General features: G+C 28.7%; 1 protein-coding gene across 1 annotated transcript in view; it reads left to right on the top strand.

Moving 5' to 3' along the window:
• LOC107451938 (proton-coupled zinc antiporter SLC30A1) overlaps positions 1 to 22,156 on the top strand; it is a 63,343-nt gene that overhangs the window by 13,404 nt on the left and 27,783 nt on the right. The window lies entirely within an intron of this gene.

Below are 22,156 nucleotides of genomic sequence, written 5' to 3'. Positions count from 1 at the left end.
TGTTAACTCACACATGAACATGGAAATAATGATTTTAAGACAAATCCTAAAATTTATATTCGACAAGGGCTAATTTTGAGCATGATTTTTCTTGTCATCTTCTCGGCTTAAACTTGGAATAATCTTTGCGTAATCTTCGCAGTTCGCGGATGGGCAGTTGGCAGCTGCCACAAATGACGCAAAACAAATGGGTATTTACGGACACCATAGCTATGCGTAATGATTTGATATTTTTAAAAAAAATAAATAAAATGACTTTTCACAGATGGGTAAACTCATATTCCCCCGAGTGACATCGACTGTGACAACATGACTACCTGTAGTTAGCTTTTAAGCTTCTGGGCACCTGTCAAATCTGATGTCGTATGAGTTTTGATGCATGGGATTTTTCAGAACACTTTCACTTAGGTTTAAGAATCAAAATGTGATAGGAAAATGGAGAATAAATTGGTCTCGTGATTATATTATATTTTTGATCTAGATATGACTATTACCACTATTGTCTAGATATGATACTATTTTTTTCGTTTCCTCTTTGTTTTTGTCAAGAAAGTTGAGTACAAAATTTAATGGGATTGTTGCCTGAAAGCAATACTAACTTAAAATAAATACTTCCTAATCATCACTTGTTTATAATGTCGATCTAAACGGATCTAATAGCTTCCTCTTGGTAAAAAACGGAATTTTTACTATTAATTTATTTGAAGTCTAAAAAAAAAAAAAAAAACGCCAAAAATATTAAAAAGAAAATAGTTTTTTACTTTTCTTTTTAATAAAAAATGTCTTAAGGCTGTATTTTGAAGGCTCTGTTATTGCCTGAAATTACGCCTTATTTCACAATATTATGCTGTTTTTATATTTGTTATCAGTTTAAAACATTTATTCATGACTGTTAAATGCTTCATCATTATTTAGGCATCGCCATCTATGCTAATCATGAAAAAGGCGCAAAATATCGTTGTGCAGATTTATTTATGTTTTTCTTTAAAGAGAAAATATATTAAGGCTGTTTTTAAAGGTTCTGTCGTTGTATGAAATTCATAATATGATTCTTTTACAGGTGTTTTGAATGATTGTTGTGAGTCCAGGACAATCATTCATAGCTGTTCTGTTAAGTCTCACTTAGTAGGCAGCGTTGTTTATGCTCATCGTGTGAAAGTGCTGTAAAATCTTAATATGAAGAAAATTTACCGCATTGTTAAAAATTAAAAGCGCTTATGATCTAACTTTTGAATATTTCAAAAAGTTATTCCATCACTGAGTTGTAGCTTTGCCTCGTAAAATAGGCGGAATTCGAAAATCATTTATTGATTTTAATAATTTTCCTTCTTATTGGAAATCAACGTCGCACTCGTGATTTCTTAAAAGAAGTTAAATTTTTTTTTAAATGTTTAAATTATTTGTCTGTTTTAAAGTCCAAACAACCCTATAAGATTTTATAACAAACTCGGGAGAATTTTGGAAGTGGTCTTCAACCATAATTGAAATGGAGAAGTGATTTAAGATGAGTCTAGAACCACTCATTTGTTTAAAACATAACACTCAGGGAAATTCACGAGAAAAAATCCATGCAAATTACCGAATATAACCACTGATTTGTTTAAAACATAACACTCAAGGAAATTCACGAGAAAAAATTCATGCAAAGTATCGAATATAACCATTGATTTGTTTAAAACATAACACTCAGGGAAATTCACGAGAAAAAATCCATGCAAATTACCGAATATAACCACTGATTTGTTTAAAACATAACACTCAGGGAAATTCACGAAAAAAAATTCATGCAAAGTATCGAATATAACAAAAATTTTCAATCATATATTTTTAAACTTGACATAAAAAGCCCTTAATTGATTACAGCACAATACATTTCCAGCAGAAAACCATTAAATTTTAACGTATAGAATTCATTATTAAAATATGCATTGAACGAAACATACAAATTAACTAAATTGTTTGTTATCGTATTCTAATTCATTGCAAATAAAATAGCAAACAGAAAATTGAGTTCTAAATTTGATTACAACATTTTAACAACTTAGTTATTTTAAAAAATACAAGAAGGATAATATCTGAAACAAGGTTATTACCTTATTAACTATTTCAAGTACAAAGGAAAAATCCTAAATAACTTTGACATTAAATCGAAACACTTGAGAACATAATATTCTATTAATAGCATAATGTTTTAGTAATGATGATACATCAATAACAAAGAAAATTGTTAAAAAAAAACTATTTCTCTTTTCTTTTTTAATTAATTTTCATATAACCAATAAAGGATACAATTTTGTAAAAAAAAATATTTTAAAAGATCTTCTCGTTAGTTGTCAATAATTTTTAAGTTCATCATTTATTTCTCATTATTTCATAACGTTAAATGAAATGATCTCTTTTATTTAATAATAGAAACAGACATTATTAGATAAATACTAGTTGGATTAAAGGAAATAATATTTATAACGCCATACATACTTGTATTCCATTTTTGTCTACGAACAGTAATATTTTGATACTTGAAACTTGATTCCAAAAAAATTTGACTTTTTAGTAAATAAATATAATTAACCAGACGACAAAAGATACAAAATTAAAAGTTTTTTTTTTAAATTTTCTCTTTGCATTTATTAACTACTATTTTAACAAAAAATTTTAATGAATAAACAGGAGGAGAATTGAAAAGGATAACGCTGGACAACAGGTGAAGTAAAAAAGAAACAAGCTTATGATTTTAAAACTGAGAATTTTTAAAACAATAGAAAAACGTTAAATAATTGATTTTTCTAAACAAACGAACTTACAATAAACTATATGGCACCTTGTCTAATGATACTGAATACAGTTAATTTTTTTTTGATGGGATGAATTACTAAAAATGTGTTTTGCTCAATTTAATAACATAAAGTCAAAGGAAAGGCAACAAATCATAATAAATAAAAAACTAGAATTATATAAGCTTTTTTTTATCGATGTTTGTATGTGTCTTTAAGTTTTGTACATGATTTAAGAGTTATTTAGTACTTATTTATTGATTAATTGCTTTTTTTAGACCGGTAAGAATAACGCAAATTTAGCTAGTCAAAAATAATTTTAATTTATTTAGTTATAAAAATTGTGTTATATGTAATGTATAGTAGAGTTTATTTAATATAGAGTTTGAAAATTTCTTTTGAATGCAAATCAGTTTGACTTTATCCTAAGATTTTTTCCACTTTGTGACCATAATTCTTGAATTAATTTTTTTCTATTGAGAGGATTTTCTGTTGAGAGGATGAGGAAGATTTCTTTCAATTTTAATTTATTGACTTGTAATTTAATATTTAATTACATACTAAGTTTATAAAAAGAAATATCGGTAGATATCAGTATAAATAAAATCCAGTAATTTGCAATGAAAGAACATTTTAAATTTAGCTCCACTTCCCCTCTGTCAATATTTTTCCATTCTGCTACCTGTCATTTATTAAGCTTTATTTCCCTTTCTAATTTAACTAAAAGAAATTTTAGTGACTTACAGGGTAAATTTGACATGAGCGTACGTTATGTAAAAAAAAATTTAAAAATTAACTTGTAACATTAAATCATAAATGAAATACAAGCATACAGTTAGTTATTCCATAAATAGTAACAGAGGGGTAATATTTTTATCTTTTATAATAACAAAGATAACAATGTAGAAAAATAATTAATACTACAAATATGCAACAGTAATGTAGGTACTGAACCTACGATGGTTTGAGGTAATTTTTCTTAAACATTTTTGAACATTGATAATAGAAGGGAGCATAATATCGATGCAAAATTAATGTTTTCTTTTTATGCTCTAAATCAAAAAATGCCCTTCTGTTTTAAATTTTATATGCAAGAAAGATTTCAATGGGAGCATAAGTAATAGTTCGATTAAAAAATTTTTTAAGAAAATTTTTTCAAACGACAAAAGAAGGAAAATTTTTTAAGAAATTTATTTTATTTATTCATTTTATTGCTACATTTGACATCAAGTTAAGCATGATCTTATAAAATGAAGATCTCGAGAGAAATAAATTTTTCTGCAACATTGATAAATAGTCACTTAAAATTGCAATAACTTTGAAAAAAATTGAAAAAAAATCGTGTGAAGTTCATAAGAATTTTTTTTTTTTACAGAACGTATAACTTTAACTCTATAATGGAATTTTACAACAAGATTAGTAGTTAATTATTCTCAAACTAATAATCGAATATTAATTTTTTTTTAAAATTCAATCCTATTCCCTTGACATTTTTCTACATGATTTCCTAATTTATAAGTTTTATAGATTTTGCTCAGCAAAATGCGCAAAACAACGTTTGTTAGGTTTTACGTTACATTTTATTACAGCAAAACGAAATGTAATGTAAAATTGAACACACAAAGCTGTTTTTTTACGAAAACTCCTACGATTTTTTTATTAAAAAGTGTTGAAATACTTAAAAAAGAAAACAAAAATTCTTTGTTCTTATCTTCTCTCTAATTTTTTGCACAAAACTTATCGATATCTTTATCTCATTGTTATGCTTAATCCATGAGTTCTACTCTCATTACAACCAGCTTTTTGCAAGAAAAATAGATAGAAATCAATGCAAATAAAGAAACAACTCGGGATACCAATTTACCTCAAAACGGACTTTCCTCATCAATTTTCATTTTAAAAAAATACGTAAAATGATTTTTCATAAAAGGCTCATTATTGACAAACACGACACCGCAGAAAATTAATTCTATTTTTAAAACTGTCACGCTCTGCAGGGTATTAAAATTAGAATCTCTTTATGTCCACGGAATCGACTGAAATCACTTTAAACCGCTCACCGTCACGCTGGCAGCGTTGATGACCTCCAGGATTAACTGCCTGTAAATCGAACAATCTTTCACATTGTTGGTGTAAAATCGAACCAAAAAGTGTTGAAAGCCACCATCTTTATTCTCTGACCTGCATGATTGCCTCCTGAACTTGAAAGGAGCATGGACCGTTTCGAAGGATTAATTGCAGCACAGGAACAGATCGGTTGTTATTAAGTGGCCATAAAAGAACATTTAAATGGCAACAAAAAAAGGTGAATTTTTTTCAGGTTTAATTGTAAACAAAGTTGGAAATTTTATAGGCCAGAGATTGAACAGGATGACCATTAAAAAAAACCGCACGTGTTTTTAACGATTTTTTTTTTCGGGAAGAATTGACCCAAACTGAGCTAGTTTTAGGTAATTTGTTTTTCTACCATAAGAGAGGAAATCAATGAAAACGTATACGATTCAGAACGGCTAATCTATGTATTGGTTGTGCGATGCTAAATAATTTTAACTGTACCTTGCATATTATTTGCTCAGTTTCTTACTGAAACCTTGCAACTTAGAACCTGAGTCAGAAAACTAGAGATATCCTTCCTGGGGCAAACATAGGGACGAAGTTGCCCCATACAATGTTATAAATTTCGGATCGTGTTGAACCGTAATATCATTTGATTCTGATATAATCATAATAAAGTGTCAGATTGCACCTTATCGTTCAGTTTAATCTTTCTCAAACTCGAATATACGATAATATGGTTCAACATAAATAAGAAATGTGGTACAACCTGAGTCAAATAACTAGAGATATCCTCTCTGGGGCAAACATAGGGACGAAGTTGCCCCATACACTGTTATAAATTTTGGATCGAGTTGAACCATAATATCATTTGATTCTGCTATAATCATAATAAGGTGTCAGATTGCACCTTATCATGCAATTTAATATTTTTTAAACTCGAACATACGATAATATGGTTCAACATAAACAAGAAATATGGTACAACTCAATACTTGATCATAGCACTTTTTCGTGTTTTTATTAATTAGGACTTTATTTATTTAGGACTTTTATTAATCTAATTTGTTGGTCGGATATTGGAACTGTATATAAATCTGATTAGTAAATCCGAAATAAAAAAATTTTTTGTGTAAAATAATTTAATTGTTTTACACATTTTTGATAATATGGTGCCTGATTTGACAATTAGTTTTTAATAAAGCACCAAGTTTTTTTTTTTTTTAATTTTATTTGTTTAAATTTAAGTTTATTTTACAGAAAAATTAATTTTTTCTCAAATATGAATGTTAAAACTATTTACAAATTGTTTTCAAACTAAATGAATAAAAAGACATTCAGTACCTATTAAATAATTAAATAAATTGTAATAAAAAAAATCTAATTCTAATAAAAACAATAAAAATAGAAAATAGCAATGGACCATTTAATTATGTATTTCGAAGTTATACTATTTTACGTGACTTGTTTTTGCAATTACAGCGACAATTAAAGGAAATAATTTCCCCCAACTTGAAAAAAAAATAATTCAAAAGCATTATGTAGTTGTACTGATTTCTCTATTCCGTAATTTAAGTCCCTATTACTACTCCAAGATTCTGTACTTCTGTCCCCATTAATATTCTAAGAATTTATATTTCTTTCCCTATATTCTATGATTCTGTACCTTTATTCCTATTACTACTCTAAGATTTTGTGCTTAGGTCTCTATTACACCTCTAATCTACACAGCCCTTACAGGAAGCGTTATTACATTTTTTATTTATTTACGGCTTTTTTATTTATTTAGTTTATTTAAATTTAGCAGTTTAAATGTTTTTCAGGAAATGAAGGACAAAAAAAACTTTTTCTGCGTTTTTCTTTCATTTGTCCTTAAAATTGAGATAATTTTAAGATTTTTATGTAACGCAGACTAAAAAAAATAATAATAATAAGGGCAACGTCTGCTACTTCAAATATACAAGGACAGCATATCTCAAAATGCCCAAATATCTTTACTTTTAGCATGGAAATCGGCTATCTTGCTGTTTTTGACCTAATAACATAAAGATGATTTTGTTTACATTCTTAACAGACAAAAAAAAGACAAAAATTTTTTTTTTCTTAAAAGGAAGTAGTACTGATATTGAACTTCGCCTCATTGTTAACACAAGTATGCAAAGGAAATCACCTAAGCAACGTTTGAATACTTAAAACTGCGAATACTATTTATTAAAAAATGTTTCAGAAGTTCAAATTGAGAATGAAATGAAACTTTGAAAAGCAAGGTAATCGAAATTTTTAACCTTTGTTTTCTCTTCGTATAAAAGTTTTTATGAAAAATTTTGTGTTGCTCTGTGTATTCAAAAAAGAATAACTTAACATTTCGAACCTGACCACTTGATTTTCTTAGGTACTTTTTTGAAGCATTTTCGATAAAGAAAATAAAAAGCTGCTTTTAATTTTAAACTAGATTATGTACTATCATGCTGAAAATAATTGTCTGAAGTTCAAAACGGATTTTGAATATTTAAAAAAATTATTATTTAAAAAAAATTACCCATTAGGCGTATTTTTAATAAACTAGTGAATCTAGATTATAAGTTCCCAATGTTCTTTGGAACAATCGTTTTTTGGAATAATTTGCACGTCAGGAAATTTTAAACACCCTTTTGCGAAAAAAAACAATAATAATAAAAATAACACTAATTATTATTGAAATTTAAAAGTAATAAATAAAAGTTAGTTATTGAAAATGTACCTAATGACTAGTGTACTTATATCGAAAGTTTTTTTATAATACTATTAAGGAAAAGGACTCATAAGTTAAGATTTTTAAGTTATTGCATAAAAATAAATAAAAATACATCAATTTGCCACTCAAATTTAATAATTAAATATTATTTTCTTATACATTATAAGAAAATAAGAAATAAGGGATCCCGTTATTATTTTTATGAGTGCAATCAGGTTGACATGCATTTCATAGCCTGTAGTTTTTAAATAAAGCTAATACTATGTGAGCTAACAATAGAAAATCTGAATTTTTTTAGTACTTCTGTAATATACCTTCGAATTATTTAACAAAGGAATACATGAATTATTCAAATAAACTATCTGAAACATATATTTAAAACTTCTTAACTTCTTATAGATTTAAAATAAAAGAAAATATACAAAAAATTGAATATTTCAGAGTTCTCGACTATTAAAAATGACTAACTTTACTGAAATGACGTGTAAAAAGATGCATGTTTAATTGGGTTAAAGAATTTATCAGCCTTTTAGGCAAAATTTAGGAAATCCGCTGGGTCACAAAAGTTTCAAGTTCATGCGAACAGCATTCACTATAAAAATAAATAAATAAATAAAATTAATATTACAGTATTGAATAAAAAATCCCAAGAAATTGAAGCGGTATGATATTACTTGAATAAAACTTTGTTCGTTTCAAAAATATACGAATCTGAAATGACAGTCGACATCTTTCAAGCGCTCAAAAATAGGCGCCCATTTTCAAGACTTGAATGAGAAGAAACAAAAGTGATTTGAAATGTAAAACCTAAAGATGTCAACGAATAATGAAAAAATAAAGGTAAGAAACAAAACTAGAAAAACCGCAGTAGCCGAGAAAGAAAACATATGAAAAACGAAACAAGAAAAACCACAGTGACCGAGAATTGCAAATCAAGGTAAAATACATTTCTACGCGCTGTAGACAGGTGGTGAGGAACTGATGTCGTTAACAAGAGAATCATAATTCATATGAATGAAATAAGATTCCAGGGCATCAAGATGAGCTGCGGTGACTGGAGTGGAAATAGTTTTGGCATTTTCTAAATTGAATTCATGCAAAAGATTCCGATAATGTGCAGCAGTTGAGGATTTCTCGTATTCTTGATAATAAACGTATATACCGAGTGCCCTAAGTCTAAATTTTAACAATTTTGCAATTTTAAATCACTTTTGTTTCTTTCACTTCTGGCAAGTCTTGAAAATGGATGCCATTTTTGAGCGCTTGAAACTTGTCGACTGTGTTATTTCTTTCCAATATGTATATTTTTGAAGTGAATGAGGTTTTTAATCAAGTAGTAATACAATATTTTTTCACCATCGTTAAAAAGAGTGAATATTTCAATTATAAAATTGTACGAAAAAAAACACTTGCTTTTCTACATAGCAACATTTTTTATCATTTTCATAATCAGGATAGAGGTGAAATGGCTATAGATATGAACAAATTTAACCTAACAGTTATTAAGAACTGTTGCGAATTGACCTAATGATTCTGAGTTGGAGTTGAAAAGATTTTCTTGACTTCGGTTGGCGAAAAGTTAGGTCGCATAGGTCAAAAGAAAAAGAAAATAAAGTTTTTAATCTTATGAAAATTATTTAGAAAAATATTTATAATTAATGCCTGATTAAAAATAATACTCAAATGAATGTGGCAATTTTTTAAGTTATAACTTATCCCACATATAATTTGTCACATTTAAACGTTTTTAGTCTATGTTTGATAGAACTAATGAAAAAGTATCTAAACTTCAATACCAAATACATTTTGAAAAGTTAATTAAAAAATAAACAAATGAAAAGCACTGTTAGAATTTTCATTCGAAAATTACCGTGTAATAAACAACAGCAAACTATCTATCCAATTAACCGTAAAGTTTGAGGTTAGAAACGTTTCTTTACCTTTACGGTTTTAAAATCGTATACAACTCGTATGGTTAAGAAAATCATGAATACAAAACTGTACGGTTATAGATAACTACACGGTTTTTAAACCAATCAGAACTTAGTTTCAAAACTGTAAAAATGAAATTTATCTGGACATTAAAGTTAGGTTACGTTTGGGCTGTGTTATGTCAAATGAACCGTAGAATGTGGCTTAATTAGTTTATCTAGTGTTACCTCCTATTATGGGAAGTATAGAATTATAAACTTGCCATCTATGCGTGAGTTAGTTTCGCATCCTAATAGTCTAGGGTTACCAATTAGTGTGTGAACTAGATATTCTTCGTGCGTTGAAAGAATGGGAGAAATATCGTGGTGTCAATGCTGGGATTCGAACCCTTTTTCGACCTATCATGAGATTGGCAGATATGCCCTCTAGCCTATAGTATGTACCCAGCTGCACAGAACTGAGTGGCTTCTTTAAGGTGGGCCGAGTTGGCGCAATTCTGGCTTTTTAACCGCATTTGGCGATGACAATCAATAAACGATTTTCTCACAGTTAGCAGTAAGAATATCATCCTCTTATGGTTATTTGACTGTTACGGTTAAATATGGTAAACTAGCAATAAAATAAATTATTATTTTTAACCTTTTTTCTGAAAATTTATAACAGTGTACCATTATTTTTTTTCAATTTTTTATGTTATGCCTCTCAAATCTGCATCCACTCTTTTGTTTCCAAAATTGGTATCCAAATTAAAAACTTAACAACTCGCAACGAATCTATTACAAAATAATTTGGCAATTATGGGAATCATAGGCTGTTAAAGTCTAAAAAAAAAGTAGACAATAATAGTGATGCAAAAAATTCTTATGATAAAAGAATTGTAAACAGTAAATTTGAAGGTTAGGTTTCTTATCAAAATATGACTTTTTATACATTTTAAAGACATAACCTTCCTAGGTTTTTAGTTATAATTTATAAGTACACAAATATTGACGCAATTATTCTGACGTTAAACGTGCAAATTATTGCATATTTAGTGCTAATGATACCACATTTACGTCATGAAAATAACGCAGAGATTGCGCTTTTGTATTATTTACGCAAATATTCTTGCGCTCATTACCTAAAAAAACATGTATGATATTTTTTTTTTGCATTTATGATTGTTATGTTAAACAATGGCTAAAAATTAATGACTACTATAAATAATATTTGCTGATTTACACACATCTCGGTATCTCTCAAGTTTGTTTTTGTTAAGTGTTTACTGTAAAAAAAATTTATAGTTCTTTTTTTTAACTTTTTATTTTTCAGGTCTTAATCTATTACTTAACAATTTATTTGTATATTAAATTGCAAAATTGAAAACGAATTATGTTTGTACAGAAGTTATTGTTTTAGTAAAGGAAAACAACATTTTGTTGCAATTTAAAATTTTGCTTCGAATAATATTACACGTGAATGCTATTGATACACAAAAAATTTCTCTGGTCTTTAAAAACATTCAAAAAACAATTATGCCTGTCATATTGCGTACAATTAGAGTTTTATTAACATTTTAAATTGTTTTCAAACTGATTCACTGATTCTTCAATGTATCAATTATCGATTCGCTGGTTCATTTATTCACTGATTTGTTGATTGTCTTCCTTTTTTTGGCAACATCCAGAATACCTTTTGGTACAATGATTGGATTTTCACGTACTAAAATGTAATTTTAATGTTTTATTAATTAGAGCTTAAACATGTTAAATAGTTAGTAAGGACGATATTTTATGTAACAAGATCAGGCATTCAAACGTACTTTCTCTAGCAAAACATATTTACATCAGATTGGATTTTTAACCCTGAAAATATGAGGGAAGGCAAAATATAAGAAATCTGGTATCATAAGTTTGCTTGACAGCTTACAGAACGACCAAAAGTTTGCGATTTTTTGAGTTTATCTTACATTTCGTGTATTTGCCAAATCTCTGACATTATTTTTCGGGAATTAAAAACTTTTTCAGACTTTTATAAATTGTATTTATCCCAAAGCAACTCTACTAAAAAAAATTTTTGTTTTTTTTAGGATAGTTAATAATTATTTTTAATTTAATTTACCAAAAAAACATTTTTTTTAAAAAAAATTCCAAAAGAATGCAAATTATTATATTATTTTGGATAGCGATATCTAGAATTTGAACCAAATAAATCAAATAATTCTCGAGAAGTTTAAATATAGGACTTTTCCGAAATTTTATTGCTTAGATACTATTCGGTCTATTCCGTTCAAATTTTAGATTTTGTCTTTTAAAATTGCGCAGCTTGAAATTATGTGAAAATTTACATTTCTTACAAAAGAAAACTATTTTATTATTAAATATTTTTGCGTGTAATTTTTGGATGAACAGAATTTTGAAATAGTCGAATGCTCTTCTGATTAAACAAATGGGATTATATTTTCCAGATTACAGCTACTGGGGCTCCAAAACATATTGTAATAATATTTTATTGTAAAGACTTACTGGTTTGTTCCTTAACCTCAGTTACAACTAGTAATTTTTTTTAAATAATTTGAATTTTGAAATTTAAAAAAAATCGTGCCGTAAATCGAGAGAGTTACATGGTTTTTTCTCGTGGTACATATAAAGTTTGGACTTAAAGCTTTATCTTAATAATTAAGACACAAAAAATAATACCTAAACAACAAACTTTTTCTCACTTTTTCGAATTTATATAATCACAAAATTTTTTGCAAAGCACGAGTGGCTCCTTGGATAGAGCACTGGCCTTCTAATGACCCTGGAAGGTCTAATATGACAATCACTGAACAATTCGGATACTTCTCTAGATTAGGAACTACTACGGTGCTGAAGAAAAATATCTTTAGTGGTAGGATAATGGGTAAAAGGCAGCTTGCCGTCGGGATTACCATCGGAAGTTTTCGTATTTTTCTTCGTGTAATGCTAATGTTGGTAATGTACATCAAAAAGTCCTCCATGAAGAAGAGTTTGATGCAATACTTAGCCTAGAAATTCTTTTGTCCTCTGGGGTGGGTTCAAAATTACAAGACCACGGAGTTGAACATTGATAAAAAAAAAACGATCACTTGATCAATGCAAGTTACGAAATAAAATAAAATTGCCTTCGCGCATATATGGTACAAAGGGTAGAGAACTCTCCTCTTGATGAAGCAACCTAGGTTCGATTACCTGTAATGGCTGTTTGTTTCGCAAATCTGCTCCATACAATGAAAATGCTGGCTTGTTTTATCAAAGAGTCTTCCATGAAAGTGAGCTAATCCTAATGTTTAATCCATGAATAGCCTTGCCTTATTGGTAGGGTTCAAAATTACGAGCCTTCGATGTTTAACACGGCCTGTCGCAAATCAGGTAAAGGCCTGTTTAGACGATCCAATTTCTTGGACAGAGATTGATTGATATTGATGGAAACTTGTTTTGCTTTGAGCTTGGATCGTGTGAACAATCATCCAAGTTCTTGGACGATAGTAGAACTTGTTCTACTTTCCATCCAAGTTTTACCTCCCTTAACCAATCAGCTTCTTAAGTTTTGTGACGTCAACAAACAGATATCAGATTTTGTCATTTTGTTGCTTGTTTTCGTATATTTTAGTGAAAATAAGTTAATCTGTTGCGGTCTATTTGTGTTATTATGACTTTATTTAAATTTATTCAGTAATTTTAAAGTCATGTAAGTATGATTTTATAATGTTGAATATGAACAATGCGCATGCGCAAATTTTTCTTCTGACCAATCAGTGACATTCAAGAACTTGGATAGTGTCGAGTGTCGACGAATCATCCAATTTCTTGGACTGAGAAATTCTATCAATTTCTCGGATTCAAGAACTTGGACCGTGTAAACAGGCCTTAACCGGCTGTTTAAGATAAGATAACCTAATCAGTTTTTCTTCAAAAACTTATGTATACGCAAATACTTAGTTTTCTTTTTTATTACAGTAGACATCGAGCGTAATTAAAAACCGTCAACAAAGTTACGTTTCCATGACTACAATTTGTCTTCAAAAAGTCTTTGATTATAAAATTAATCTTTCTTTGCAAGAAACTCTACACACATATGCAACAAAATCAATTTAAAAAGCTATTGACCTCGTCTTGTTGCTCATCGACGATCAAATTAAAATTAATTATTTTAAATTTCTTCCTTTCACTCTAAACAATGGGACAAAAAGATAAGTGTTTTTTTATCCACGCCCAGTCCTAAGGCTAAGAAGATACTGGTTTCAAATTGATTAAAAAGTGTTGATGACATCATAAAGGCGGTAATACTCTCAATACGTTGATACGTTCTCGATGCTTGATTTTTGAACAACAAAACAATATTATTTTAAACAAATTACAATTTGCATTTAAAATTTAAATCTAAGGCGGAAGCTAACAAAAAACTATGTCTAACATAGTGTCTGCCCTTGTATATACTTTATTAAATTAATGTTTTATTGCTGCTTAATACTTCATTTTGAAAAAAATCATTTAATAATGTTAATGTTTTCTTGCATACCAACATCACAAAACTATTATGAATATCGATGTATTCAAAACGTTTATTCATTTTAGCATTGAGTGTTCAAAATGCAGGCTCAAATCATAAATTTTTTGTATTTAAAGGGAAGTGTAAATATTTTTTCCAAAAAGCTTCGCTTTATGTTTAATAAGAAAAATAGGAAATTTCTGAAAAATATCTTTTTTTTTTAATTTGACGTTTTTAGTGTACTTCAAATACATCAGGCATTGCTTAAAGTGCAGGTTAAATTTGTAAGTTGAATAAGTAACGCTCCAGCCCTTTTTTTGAGTTCTGAATCTTTAGTACAATATATATATATTTCGCGTTATGCAACATTTGAAACATGAAACATAATATAAGCAAAAAAAAAAAAAATACCAATGTAGAATTTTCTGGATACTCTATTTATTGTAACACTAAGAAGCAATCAGGAAGAGTTAGGCATTTCTAAGATTTGTGAAAATTTTAAATTTTTTTCTAAAAAGTGTCTTAATACCTTGAAATGATGTACCCGAAAGTTTTAAGAGCACGAATAATATCTCAGTGTATGAATTTTGAAGAAGCTCCTGATGTTCGCCGCATGCTTCCGAAAAACTTGAAAAGAAATTTTATTAAAGCTATATTTTTCAAATCGCTTGAACACTGAATTCATATAAATCTTCACTTATTGGTTTTAAATTAAAATTAAATTTTTGTCATTAAATTCTGAAAGATTCTTATACTTTCTTTAATTCCTGGCAATTTCATTGAATTTCAGAATTCTGATCAAAAAAGGTAATATTATTAAAAAAAACTTCGAAGTATTTGAAAGAATAAGTTTTTTTAATTTTTTGGTTCTGCGTTAAAATTGCAGGTTGCTGCTTCGAAAATGTCTTTAAAATTGCTAATCCCACTTTAAAACTGCTCCTGTTTTGGTTGTATAATCTTCAAAAAGAAAGGCTTAATCTAAAAAACTCTACATCCGCAATTTTTCTTAGAAAAAATTATCTAATAAATTATCTTATCTAATTAAATCTTTAGTGTTCACTAGTTGTAAAATATAGAACTTCCCCAATAATTTTGATTAATTCTTTTATCTTATTGGAAAAAAGTCTCAAATTATACCTATTTTTTTCCTTTTGTAGAATGAACTAACCCTTTAAAGCGAACCCAACTTTTTAAAAAAAGCATATATTTATTGCAGTCAAATCAAAGTTTGAAGAAATAGTTTTCAAAATAACGAACCAGGACCAGTTGGAATATACTCATGGAGATTCCTCAACATCATGTAACGAATTTTTTGCCATTTTGTTTTTTAAAAAAATGTCGCCCATGTAAATTTCTTTACAGTCAACAATAGCTGCTACAGACTTACCCTTAGGCTTAAAACGCTCATTTTTTTTTATTAAACTGTAAATTAAATGTTGTATTTTAAAACATAATAAAAAAATTCAGATTTGTGACTAGAAAAACTTATTTTCTGATATTTAACCAGGATCCGTTGAAATTTGTGACAGGAGATTTCAGGTAGCTGTACATAAATATCCCGTACAATCTAGTTGTTGTTTTTCCGAGTCCATTTCTTCTTCATTAATTGTGTATGAGCTGTTGACAGATTGATTACGTAACTACAGTTGGCGGTCGAAGAAAACTTAAAAATAAAAACACGTTCAAACAAAAGATACGGATGGGTACGTGTGCATTATTCCATTATGTTGTTGAAACAAAAAAAAGGATTATTTGTATGAAGCTTTATTTAAAAGCATAATTTTTACGTTTCTTAATGCTTTTTTTTCCTCATGCCCCGTGGTTGTCACAGAACGTGAATTGAATCAGATTGGATTACATTTGCTTAACTGCCTAAGCCGATATACTAATGGAAACTTTTTTTAAAAAAAAGCACCAAATGCATAAATAATTAAATAAAGAAAAAATTAAAAGTTGTAAACAAAAAGTTAAAACCTTGAATTAAAATAACGGTAAAGACCTTGAATTCACCTTTGAAAACAATTTGTTTAGCGCTACCTTTAAATTTTTTTCAATATTATGCAAGCGTATTTTATGGAAGTATTATCCGGATATATATTAATAGTATACGAACCTATTGCAAATTTAGCATTACCTAAATTGTAAAATTTGCTTTCGTTAACAGCCTGCATTTTAATTTCAATTCGCATTAATAATCCTTATTGCTTTTATTATTTTTTTTATTTGTATAATTAATAATTGCGATCTAGTGTAAAACCAATTTGCACTATACTGTAAAATGCAAGAACTTGAGATCCATTCTTTCTATAGGGACCCACTAACTTCTACAGATTATTAATTAAAAACAAGATGTTTAGGAAAAAAATACTTTCAGAACGTGAATGGAATAAAATTTAGATGACATTTACTTAACTGCGTATCTCTAAATTCGAACGAAGAATTTTTTAAAAAAAATAACACCAAATGCATAAAAAATCAAATAAAAATTTAAAAGTATAAAACAAAAAATTAAGGCCTTGAATTAAAATAACGGTATAAACCTTGAATTCAGTTTATGAATAAAGAAGAGATACATTTAAAAATAACTTGTTTAGAGATAACTATTATTTACTCTTTCTCATTATCAGCATTTATTTTTATTTTTAAAATAATTAACAATATGCGAGCCTATTTCAAAACTAGGGATGTTTAAATTGACACTCCGTTCCCATTTAAATGGACACCCTTCAACATCCTGTTTTTCAAGATAAAATCTGATACACGCTTTAATAATCTTTATGATTGTTAATATTACTTCCATAATTAAAATAATGACGGCACAATAGAATACTAAATTAATACACTGTGAAACTTAGGATCCAAGCTCTCTAGGGATCTATGAATCTGAGGGGATTTCAATTATCGACTATGTCAACCATCTTCTATTAAAAGGTACCTCAAGATTAGCATTAAAACTCTTTTCATAAAATGTCTTTGACAAAGAATAGGTGTAGAGATATTCTATTTTGGGACTTCAAGGCTGAAAACATACCAATGAATAATAATTAGATTTATATTTCAAAGGAGTTATTTTTAGAATCTTTCCCTCTTTCACTTCCATATTAGGAAGCATTAAATGATTTTCCTTAATGCGTAAGGTTACAAGGTATGTGACGATTGAGCCTTTTTACCTCATTTTCTGTTAGTATATAATGCAGGAACAATCGTTTTTGCGTGTCTCTTTCAACATGATGATGAGCCTGATAAAATCTGTCGGAATTGTCCAAGAGTGCTGTCCACCCCCTCCAGTGTGGAGAAATGGGTGTGAGCTATGACCACCAACCTTTAAATAAAACACTTGAATAATTATTTTGGCTCACGACTGACTTATTTGAGCTAAACATAACCAATGATAACAGGGATGTAGCCCTGTTGTTACATATATATATATTAGTATTTAATATTTTCTAGTGGTAGTCTACATTACTTCCCATCTAGAATTTTATCTGTGATGGAATTCAAAGAACGATTTCTAATAGTTGATTTATAGAGTTCGATGAAACGATTACCACTAGTATATTTATACTGTTTTATGTTTTTATTTTTTATTTATTTCATTTTTGCTCATTATATTTTTTCTTCATTTTTATTTATTCATGTTATTTAGCTCACTTTTTTTCTTCAATTTTGTTAATAGACTGGGAGACTTTTTTATTTACTTCATTAGAATTTTTTTTGATGGCTATATTTTAAGCCATTCAACTGTTTAATGTGAACCATACATCGATGTTGGCGAGTTCATGTCACGTCTAGGTCACCATCGAGGGGATTTAATAATGAACTACGTCAACCATTATCTATCAAAAGGTACCTCAAAATAAAATCAAGTTAACATGACTTAGATACTAGTGAATTGGTATTTAATATTATAGTGGTCGTTATGCTACAAATCCAACACATAAATTAGAGTCAAGATGTAGGAAGAAAACGCTTTTAAACTAAGATATTTTGGAACAGTCTTTCGATTTTTATTTAAAAAAATAATAACCATTCAGTTAAAAAAACGTAATAATCACCGCCGGTGATTTGGGTATTCAGGTTAACGTTTCATTATGTTTATGTGCAAAATCTTAGAAACTTGAAATTACGAAGGCGTGTAGAAAAATGCACAGGGAGTTCCATGGAATAAAATAAAATTTAACATTCGATTATGGGGAAAAAAACATATAACCAGATCTACTGCCCACTGAAATGCAATTGCAGAATTGTAATTTTAATTGTTTTCAATGGTAAATTTAAAGCGGGTTTTTTTTCGATCTCCCAATTCGTTCGAAAGTTATTGCATTTTAAAAAACTTTTTTCGTGATTTGTTTAACTTTTTTTTTATTTTAAAAAATTCTTAAAAAAAGAGAAAAAATGCCTAGTATAAAGTAATTAATGAAGAGAAAATTAAAAAGAAAAAATTAAATAAAGATAATATAATATAAGAATAATATAAGAAAATTTTTAAAAAAAATGAAAAATCCTTGAAAAAGAAAAAAAATTTCTAGTATAAGGTAATAAATAAAGAGAAAATTAAAAAGAGAAGATGTATCTTCATTTATGAAAAATAAGAGACAGTTTTCTTTTCTTTATTTAATTTGATACCGTAGAAAGACACTTAATTTTCACTTGTCTGTTTATTGTTTTACTTGTCTACAAAATAAATATGATGTAATGAGTTTAATTTTAAATAGGGGCAAATCGAAGCACCATAAATCAAAATAAGTAAATTTCTTCCTTTAAAACGCAAAGATTTTAATTCAAGTTCTTCCTTTTTTTCCTAATTTCTTTAGGTATAAGCATCTATTTTTTATCCTTGTGAACAAACTGTATGATTTTATAAAATTGAAATTGGATTTGAAAAACATACATTTCTTGTCTACAATTTTATTCTATTTAATAGTTGCAAATTATGCTAAATATTTGTTAGTTTAAGCTCAATTCTTGCAATAACCATCTCTGTCTGACTGCATTATAGACGCAGACAAATTAGAATGTTTCAATTTAGTACTGTAGCTTGGCTTTGTAAATTCTGCTACCGGGGTAATGGATAATATTAAATGAAGTTTGTTTATTATTATCCTCACTAATAATATTTCCACCTCTGGGTCTATGATAACGAAAGTTTAAAATAAAGCAATATTATTACAGGAAAAAAAAATACTTCATATGTCTACGTCTAAAAAGCATATGAGGAATAGCAACTTTAAATGTGGCTAATTTTTCACTTTTTAACAAAATTTCAGAAGAAGTAAATATGAGTAAAATAATTATGAATACCCCAAAATATTTATACTGGAAAAATTTAATTCGGATTCCAGATTCATCTAACTATACTTTTTAAATTTCAAATAGTGGCCACAACTAGAAACTAACCTCCTCTTCACTTCATAAATATGTCATCATTTTTTTCTAATGGCAACTTGTTATTGTTTTTTAATCAGTTTTACTTACTAAACCTGATGGTATTTAAAACATTTTAATAAAACGTTTGATATCTAAAGTAAATTTTTTAATTTAATAATAACTAATTATTAAAACAATTTTTCTTCTTCTTGTTTTATGCAAATGCCATAACCAGACTTATGGTTTCAGGTTAGTTTCCTCAAAGGACTACCAGTTCCATCAAACGACTATGTTTTGAGCGCTAATATAAATTTTCAATAGAATGTATTCTAATTGGATAATTGCAAATCGAGAAGACGATCACTGATAAGAAGACACATGACCTCAGCACCAGCTAATCCTTTTTATAAACAAGATAGCGTGTTAAAGCAATACCTCCTAGAAAATGGAAAGCCTCAGTGTGGGTTGTCATAAACAAGAAATATGATCCTTTAGTAGTCCAAACGTACCACCACTGCACAGCTTAGTAGTCCGAACATCTTTCTTTATTATCCACTGCGCAGCTTATGTTCGTTACGTCGGACTACTAAATTAGTTCGTGCTGAGGCCTTCTTTCTTCTAGAAGATGCTGGTTAACGTCGATACACTTTTCTCAACATTAGTTAGAATATTAATTAACGTGAAGTTTAATAATTACAGCGCCATATCACACATCGAATTTGTTTAAATATAATTGTTTCTCGTTTACATATTTTACTTAACATGGACTCATTATTTGTTTACGTAATTTATTGTAATTGTGATACATTTTTGTTTTGTGTACCTGGCAAATTCGATGTATAATTAGTTCATGTTCTACAAGATTTCGTGCCTGTCGTTGTGCTAAGTAAGAAATATGTCGTGAAAGAATTGATATCTTTGTGACAGAATATAGAATGTGTAACTTAAGAGAATCGATATTTGACGGGCTTGGCTTACTCTAAATAAAATGGAATGAACAGTTACTAACGTAAGCAAATGCCAGGTTACAACAACCAATCAGGATCGAGATACCCTCACTATGCCACTTGCAAGAATCCCATTCAGGATAAAAAATCAGGCTAAAACATATTAAAATTTTATGATTATATTTAAAAACTGATAATAATTTCCTGTGAAAGTGACCACCTGGGTAAAGTAAACGCCTGAGTAAGATGACCATTTTCTACAAGTTTTACTTCAAGAGTCCTTTTTAAAGAGCCTTCGTAAAGTGACCACCTCTATATAGTGACCATTTGACTTGGTCCCGAGGGTGGTCAATTTAGACAGGTTCCACTTTGAAATCCACCCCTGAAAAGAAATAAAATTTCTCCCATCAAAATAACAAAAAGAAAGTAAATAGCTTAATCTTTCGCGGTTCTATTTCAAATTCCTATTTGTCATTAACATTGACGCAGCAATATATCACCGAACAAAAAAAATTGTCGCCAATTTGAAACATTCGGCGTCACTTTTTTTCACCCTGCATGCAATGATCATAAATTTTAATCAGTCCTTTTTTAAAAATAATGGTCAACAATATTGGCGTCATTGAGACAAATGTTATGTTTTTAAAATTCACCCCATGTTCTTAGATATAAAAAAAATGATTTCTTCTCTCTTAGTTCTTTCCACTTCTACTGAAAACTTAGCGGTATTTCCCACACGAGTTTTTTTTTTTCTTTTTCAGTTTTAAAATTTTTAAAATTCCAACACGAATTCTTGGATGGAGGCCAGATAATTTAATCCAATTTAAGCCATATTTTCTTGTTACATTAAGTTACCGGTTGCCAATATTTTTGCCCAGCTCAAGGTCTACTTATCTTGACAACTACTAAACTTACATAAAAAAACATGGAAGTCGCTTACGCAAACAATTATTCCTTCTAAATTGACTTTTAATAATAAATATAATAAAATAAAAATAAATTTTTATTTTGTGCAAAATTAATTGTAGTGTATTATTTAATTTAGGGAGAATAATTCTTACAATGGTAATTGTTAACGTGTTTCTAGAAAAAAGCTAAATTACAAATACAACAAAATATCGGGAGATAGTATAATTTCTTAAGAACAAAGTATCGCAAAGGCATGATCTCTTCGGGACAAAGTCATACAAAGGTATGATCTCTTGCATACAAAATAACTCGTGGTGTGATTACTTAGGATGGAAATTTTGTTAATGCAGGTTTTCTAATGGATGAATTATAACCAAGGCATGACATTTTTTAGAGTAAAACTTTCTGTTGGTACGATCTCTTGGCAATAACATATCACGTGGTCATGATTTCTTACAAAAAAAATATCTCGATTACATGATCTCCTGGGTAAAAAAATATGGCTGGCAATGAAACCTCGAGTAGAAACGAAACATCACGGATTTAAAGGCTAGTATTTAACAGGGCTAAAGAGAATAGAAGGGCTGGTTCACTCCTTTGAAGCATCTCTCGCCGCGCCGATCCTCCGACGTCACTCTGGCGCAAAGCTCGCACTTTTACTTCAAGAACGGAGCGTTTGGCCTTACTAGCTCTAACTAATATTGGATCATTTCTTTTTGCGAGATATTCTAAGACATTTTTCATTTTCTATAATGACTTTCCTCAGTTTTTGCAGTGAATTTACAAGAATTTAAAACTATTATCGAAATGCCAGTTTGCGCGATTGCAACTTGCAAAAATTCTGATACAAAAACAAAAGGAAAAAGTATAATTTTTCGCATGTTCCCTAAAGTAAATGAACAACTGTGTAAAGAATGGATTCCGAAATGACACAGTTAATATAAAAC

This window comes from Parasteatoda tepidariorum, chromosome 8, assembly GCF_043381705.1.
Source record: "Parasteatoda tepidariorum isolate YZ-2023 chromosome 8, CAS_Ptep_4.0, whole genome shotgun sequence".
Taxonomy (NCBI): domain Eukaryota; kingdom Metazoa; phylum Arthropoda; class Arachnida; order Araneae; family Theridiidae; genus Parasteatoda; species Parasteatoda tepidariorum.
The sequence above is the reverse complement of the archived record's forward strand: the minus strand, read 5'-3'. Positions and strand labels throughout refer to the sequence as shown.